The sequence below is a fragment of the Mastomys coucha genome, unplaced genomic scaffold (genome assembly GCF_008632895.1).
Source record: "Mastomys coucha isolate ucsf_1 unplaced genomic scaffold, UCSF_Mcou_1 pScaffold6, whole genome shotgun sequence".
NCBI lineage: Eukaryota > Metazoa > Chordata > Mammalia > Rodentia > Muridae > Mastomys > Mastomys coucha.
The window spans coordinates 81238459-81245706 of record NW_022196912.1 but is presented as its reverse complement, the minus strand read 5'-3'; positions in this window follow the sequence as shown (position 1 = coordinate 81245706).

Genomic DNA, 7248 nt, shown 5'->3' with positions numbered 1-7248 from the left:
TTAAAATATGTTTTTGAATGTTAACAAATTCAGATAAATTGAAATCATGTAACTTTTCTCATCATAATACCATAAAACTTTAAAGAAAAATGTCCTTTGCATAGTGCTCAAGTCTCCGCTTACCGGGGACGGGCAGAGAGGGCTGTGGATCTGCAGTCCCCCTTAGGTGAATAGGAAGGTAGAAAGGATCCTGCACCAGCTGCCTTGCTGCTTCTGAGGCCTGTGCCTCCTGGCTGGTCCCACCTTAGAAGGTAGTGCTCAGGTCTCTGTGAGTTCATATGTGTATCAATCCTGTAAATTTAGAGGGCCTTCTTTCCTAGGTGTAGTCCATTTCCTCTGATTCTCATACTCTTGCCATCTCCTTTCTCAGATGGTTCCCCAAGCCATGAAGGGAGGGGTTTGCTGGAGACACCCCATTTAAGGCTGTGTGTTCCAGTCTCTCACTCTTTTCACATGATCTGGCTGTAGGTTCCTGTATTTGTTCCCATCTGCTGCAAAAAGAAGCTTCTCTAAAGATGGCTGAGCAAGGCACTGATCTGTGTCAGAACATCATTAGGAGTTATTTTGCAGTGTTCTTTTAGTAGAGCAGTAGTATTTGGTTTTACCCTAGGTCCCTGGGTTATCTAGTCTCAGGTTCTTGGTGACCCAAGCAGCCTTGGGTATGGGTTTCATCTTGTGGAGAGAGCCTTAACTTAAATCAGATATTGGTTGTTAAGTCCCAAGATGTTTGTGCCCTTATTCCACCAGTGTATCTTGCATGCACGTCACTCTTAGATCAAAGGGTTTGTAGCTGGGTTGTTGTTTATCTTTCTTCTTTGGTAGCATGCAGAGTACCTTCCAATAGAATGAATCTGTAGACGTAAAGATTATAGGCAGGTACTTGTTCACCTTATCGATATTCAGTGAGTTGTATAGGTCTTGTCTTCAACAGTAGAATTTTACCTTCAGTTTGTGGAGAACCACTAATAGCTTCAGAAATAGCCTGGGTTGTTTGGGAGTTTGCATGGAACTCCTTTGGCCAACAACCGGATTATATGAAACCTATTCTCGGTTCTAATAATATATTATATATATTATATTTAATAAAGCATTATATATTAATAAAATTTATATATTATAAAAAATTATATATACATTTTTATATAATATAAACCCATATATTTATAATTTATATATTAATAAAAATATATAAATATATTATATATATATAAATAATAGGAAACTTCTATTGCATTAGGTTTCCATATGACCCCTCAAAGTTTTATCTTAGTTTTATCTGTTTCCCTGTATTTTTACCCTGACCTGTCTTTCCTCCCCCGTCTCCTTTGATCCTCCCATTTCAGCTCACCTCCTTCATCCATAACTATTTCCACTTTCTAGTGAGCCCCTCATGCTTCACCACAAGTCCGAATACTTTACTTTCAACATACAAATAGATGCTGTATTTATTTTCTGAGTCTGAGTTGCCTCACTTAGCATGATTTTCTTTTTCTGGTTCTAGTCATTTACTTGCAAATTTCATGATTTCATTTATTTTAGCAGCTGAATAATATTCCATTGTACACACCACACTTTATTTATCCGTTCAACAGTTGATTTAGTACCTGTGCTATCAATGTGCTTTTCGAAAAGTTTTTTCCTGAGCCAATGACTTCAGGAATATTCCTCACTTTCTCTTCTATCAGGTTCAGTGTATCTGGCCTTATGTTAAGGACTTTTATCCATTTGGAGTTGAATTTTGTGCAGGGTGATAAATATGAGTCTATTCACATTCTTCTCCATGCAGCCATCCACTTTGACTAGCACCGTTTGTTGAAGACTTTTCCCTCACTGTGAATTCTTGCCTTCTTTATGAAGTGTGTGGACTTATTTCAGGGTCTTCATTTCTGTCCCATCAAGTAAATGTCTCGTTTTGTGCTACTACTGAGATGTTTTTATTAGTATAGCTCTCCAGTACAATTTGAGGTTGAGGATTGTAACATCTCAGTAGGTTTTTTTTTTTTTTTTAATTATACAGAAGTGATTTACCTATTCTGTGGTGTATGTGTTTCTCTCTCTGTGTGTGTGTGTGTGTGTGTGTGTGTGTGTACGTGTATGTGCACACACATGTGTATCCATATGAAGCTGAATATTGTGAAGAATTGTGCTAGAATTTTGATGAGGATTGCACTGAATCTGTAGAGTGGGCAGGGTGACCATTTTTACTATGTGAATCCTACTAATTTTTGTGGCTGGGAGATCTCTCCATATTCTGATACCTTCTTTGATCTTTTTTTCTTTAACGTCTTGAGATTTTTATCATGAAAGTCTTTTCCTTGTTCGGTTGAAGTTACCACAAGATATTTTACATATTTTAAGGTTATTTTGAAAGATGTTGTTTCCCTGATTTCTTTCCCAGCCTAATTTTAATTTGCATCTGAGAGGGCTAATGGTGCTTGGGTGTTGATTTTATACCCAGCTGTACTGCTGAATTCTTTTTATGAACTGTAAGATTTTCCCAGTGGAATTTGTATTGTCACTTGTGCACACTATCAATTCATCTGCAGATGAAGATCCTTTGGCATCTTCCTCTCCAGTCTGGATATGTTTGGTCTCCTTCAGTTGTCTTATGGCTCTAGCTAAGACTTCAATTACTCAATATAGTAATTCAATATAATAAGTATGGAGAAAGTGGACAGACAACCTCTTCTTATTCCTGATTTTAGTGGGATTGCTTTGAGAATCTCTTCATTTAATTTAATGGTGGCCATGGGCTTGCTATAAACTGTATTTATTATATTGAGGTACCTTTGTTCTAATACCTAATTTCTCCAGCACTTTTATCATGAAAAGGTGTTAGCATTTGTCAAGGGTTTTCTGCATCAAATGAGATGATCATGTGTATTTTTGGTTTTTCAGTCTGTTTATATGTTACATTGCATTTATTGATTTATGTATGTTGAACTCTCCTTGCATCTCAGGGATGAAGCCTATTTGAATGTGATAGATATAGTTTTGATGAGTTCTTGGATTCAGTTTGCAAATATTTTATTGAACCTTTGCACCTATGTTCATAAAGGAGGTTGGTCTTTAATAATCTTCTTCTTCTTCCTCTTCTTTTTCTTCCTCCCTCCCCTCCTCCTCCCCCCTCCCCCTCCTCCTCCTCCTCCTCCTCCTCCTCCTCCTTCTCTATAATTTGAGATAAAGCTATCTGGACCTGGTTTTATTTATTCTTTTCTACTTTTGCTGTTGTTATTGGAAGACTTTTAATAATTATGACTATTTTACTAAGGGATGATTATGTGTTTAAATTGCTTATCTAATCATGATTTAACTTTTGGTAGGTGGTATATCTTCATTATATTTTTAAAGGCTGTTTTCTAACTTGTTTTTAAAATATATCTTCTGAATTTCTGTATTTACTTGGTGTCTGTTATGCCCCCTTTTATGTCTAATTTTGTTAATTTGGAAATTTCTTCTACTACTTTGAGTTAATTTTGGCCATTTGTCAAGCTTACTAGTTTTTTCAAGGAGCCATTTTTTCTTTTAATTTCATTGATTCCTTGCTTTGTTCTTTTGTTGTTATTTCTATTTTATTGATTTCAGCCCTGAGTTTGGATTCCATCTTGCCATCTTCTCTTTTTTTTGGGTATCACTTATCTTTTTGTTCTAGAGTCTTTATATGTGCTGTTAAGTTAGTAATATGAAATCTCTCCAGTATTTTTTTTTTGTAATATGTGCACTTAGCTCCTTCATGTGGCCTATAAGTTTGCATATGTTGTGTATTCATTTCCATTCAATTCTAAAAAGTTTTTAAATACTTAATTTCTGTGTTAACCCATCTTTCATTCTATAGTGAGTTGTTTGGTTTCCATGAATTTATAAGCTTCTGTTGTTTCTGTTGTTGATATACAGCTTTAATCCGTAGTGGTCATATAGGATGCAGGGAGTTATTTCAATTTTTTTTTTTTTTTTTTTTTTTTTTTTTTTTTGGTATCTGTTGAGATTTCCTTTGTGTTTAAATATGTTGTCAATTTTGGAGAAAGTTCCATGAGAAGAAGGTATATTCTTTTGTGTTTTTGTGAAATGTCTTATAAGTATATGTTAGATTCATTTGGTTTATGACATAAGCAAGCTCCAAAGCATTTCTCTGTATACTTTTTGTTTGAATGGAGCATTGATGGAGAGAATGGGATATTGATATTGCTAAGTATTAATCCCTGTTTCAGGGGCAGTGTGTGATTTAAACTGTAGTAGTGTTTTTTAACGAACTTGGTTGCCCTTGTATTTTGGTAATAAGTGTTAAAAATTGCACTATCCTCTTGGATGTTTCCTTCCATGAGTGGGGATCTTCCCTATCTCTCTGGGTTACTTTTAGTTTGAAGTCTGTCTGTCAGATATTAAAATGGCTACACCGTCTGTTTGCTTTGAATATATATTTTTTTCATCCTTTTATCCTGAGGTGATATCTATTCTGTTAAAGTGTGCTTCCTGAATAAAGCTGAAGGATGAATCCCATTTTGAATACAGTCTGTTAGTCTGTATCTTTTTAGTGGGGAATTGAGAGGATTGATGTTGAAAGTTATCAATGAGCATTGTTTATTAAGGCCCATCATTTTGTTTTTGTGGTGTGGGCTTTTTCTCCCCCAGTTTTGATTTCATGGTCTAATATTATTTATTTATTTATTATATTTTCTTGGGCATGATTCACCTCTTCTGATTGAAGTTTTACTGCTAGCACTTTCTATAGAGCTGGACTTATAAATAGGTATTGAGCAAATTTGTTTTTAATCACAGAATGTGTTTCTCCAGCTATTCTCCAGCTAGGTATAGTAGCCTGAGGTGGCATTTGTGCTTTCTTAGTGTTTGTAGCATATCTCTACAGCCCATCTGGCTGCTACAATCTTAATTGAAAATTCAGGCGTTATTCTAAATGGTCTGCTTTCATACATTATTTCATCTTTTTCTCTTGCAGGATTTAATATACTTTTTTCTGTATATTTAGTGTTTTGATTATTTTGTTTTATGGGGGAATTTCTTTTCTGGTTCAGTTTGTTTGGTGTTTTGCACACTTATTGTACCTTGCTAGACAACTTTTTAGTTTAGGAAAAACTTGTATGATTTTGTTGAAAATATTTTATTTGCCTTGATCTGGGTTTCTTATCCCTCAATTCCTATTTTTCATATATTTAGTCTTTTCATAGTGTCCCAGATTTCCTAGATTTTTTGGGGGGAGGGGCAGGAGATTTTTTTTTTTTTTTAAATACGGACAGCTTTTGGGACCACCTTCTAGGAATTTGGCAGGAATTTGACATTGGGCTGGGACAGAGAAGTAAGCTCAGACAGGAATTTGACTGTGGGCTAAGACTGGGAAGTAGGCTCAAGACTTAAAAGCAGACTGGAGAAAAATAAAATAAACCCGGGTTAGCTTCAGAACTGGCTGGAGTCATGTTATGGTGTTGTCTAATTGTCTTTTTCTTTTCAATCCTCGCTCCCTCCCTGGAGAACCTGTTGACTGACTGAGTTGGCTTGGTCATTAGACTTCACATTTTCCTCGACCAAGGTATCTATTTCTTCTAGCTCAATGACCAACAACTTTCTTGCATCTCTTACAGTCTGCCTCTTGGTGATGCTTGCATCAGAAGTTTCTGTTCGAGGTACTACGTTTTTCATTTACAGTGCTGCCTCAGTTTGGGTTTTCTTTATTGATTCTATTTCTACGGGCAGGTCTTGAACTGTTTTATTAATTTTCTTTCAGTGTCTGTGTTTTCATAGATTTCCTTGGTGGATTTACTTACTTCTTCTTTGAGGATCTCTAATATGTTCATAAAGGCTACTTTGAAATCCTTGTCTTGTGTTTCAGGTTTGTTGAACTTCTGAGGGCCTACTATAGTGGAGTTGTTGGGCTTTAGTGGACACATATTGTCCTGGCTGTTACTAAAAGTGCTTTTATGCTGGTGTCTGGGCATCTAAGCTGGTATTATCTTTGCTGGGTATGTTTTACTTTTCTTGATTTTTTTTTTTTGTTGTTGTTGTTGTTGCTGCTGCTGCCTTTTCTACATTTTAGGACAGTGTGATGGCTGCCAGACGTAGCCATTGGGGTTTTCAGGTCGAACGTGTTTCTTGGTATTGGGAGCTGACAAATAGAGATGGGCTAAAAGTGGGGAGGGGGTGGTCCAGAGAATCCACAAGAGGGACAAAAATGGGATGTACCATCAAGATCTCCATAGTTCCCTGGGAATGCAGGCAGAGAGGGAGGAGAGGCCACAGCCAGTAATCAGCCATAGAGCTGAGCGTGAAACTTGGGGACTAGATTTAGAGAACAGGGGGAAGAGCAAAGATCTGAAGATCTCCTACCAGTTTTCCTGGCCAGTTGGGCCCCAGTGTTTGCATCTTGATGTTGAATTTTAAATGGGCCATCAGTGTGACTAAGGCTGTGGTGTGTAAGCTGACGTGACACTAAGTTCTAAGCACCATTTCCTGAGAGGATTGACTTCTGAAACAGAGTGACATGGTAGGCATATGTCATCTGGGTTATTTCCTCTATGATGCCAGATGATGACAGAAAATGAAAGAACCACTCTATTATGATTTCTGTACTGGGTTCAAAGAGAGAGGGAAGATACTCAAGTAGCCTTTAAAGAGATAACACATAGATCCCCAAGAGTCAGCATTTGGCAGCATGTGCCTAGGAGCTAGGTAATATCATGGTAAAGATAACCAGTACTTAGCCAGATATGAAAAGGAAATTGAATATTGTCAGCACTTACATTATGTTGTCAATAACCTAAATCAAGGGATGAAATAGAAAAAATATGAGAAAATTATAGAAAAAGATAATTTTCTGTTTTTGGATCTAAGTGGGTGAAATCATTTTATTTGCCATTTATTGTGTAGATTATAGTAATGGAACTTATAATAGACTTGAATGGGCTGGATAACAGTTTTGATAATTAATAGTGACTGAAAAGCTATAGAATAAGGCTTAGGCACAATTAAGAAAATACACTGAAAGGAGCAGTAGAATTTCAATAGAGTAGAGTTGGTAGTTGTGACGGTCTTTATGTGCTTGGCCCAAGGAGTGGCAGTACTAGGAGGGTGTGGCCTTCTTGGAGTAGGTGGGGCCTTGTTGCAGTAGGTGCATCACTGTGGGCCTGGACTTTTTTTAACTGATGCAAAATATTTATTCCACGTTAGTTATTTTATGCAGTAGCTTTCCCCCTCAACAGACTTGTGGTAACCACATCTTTTAAATCTGTAAATAATGTT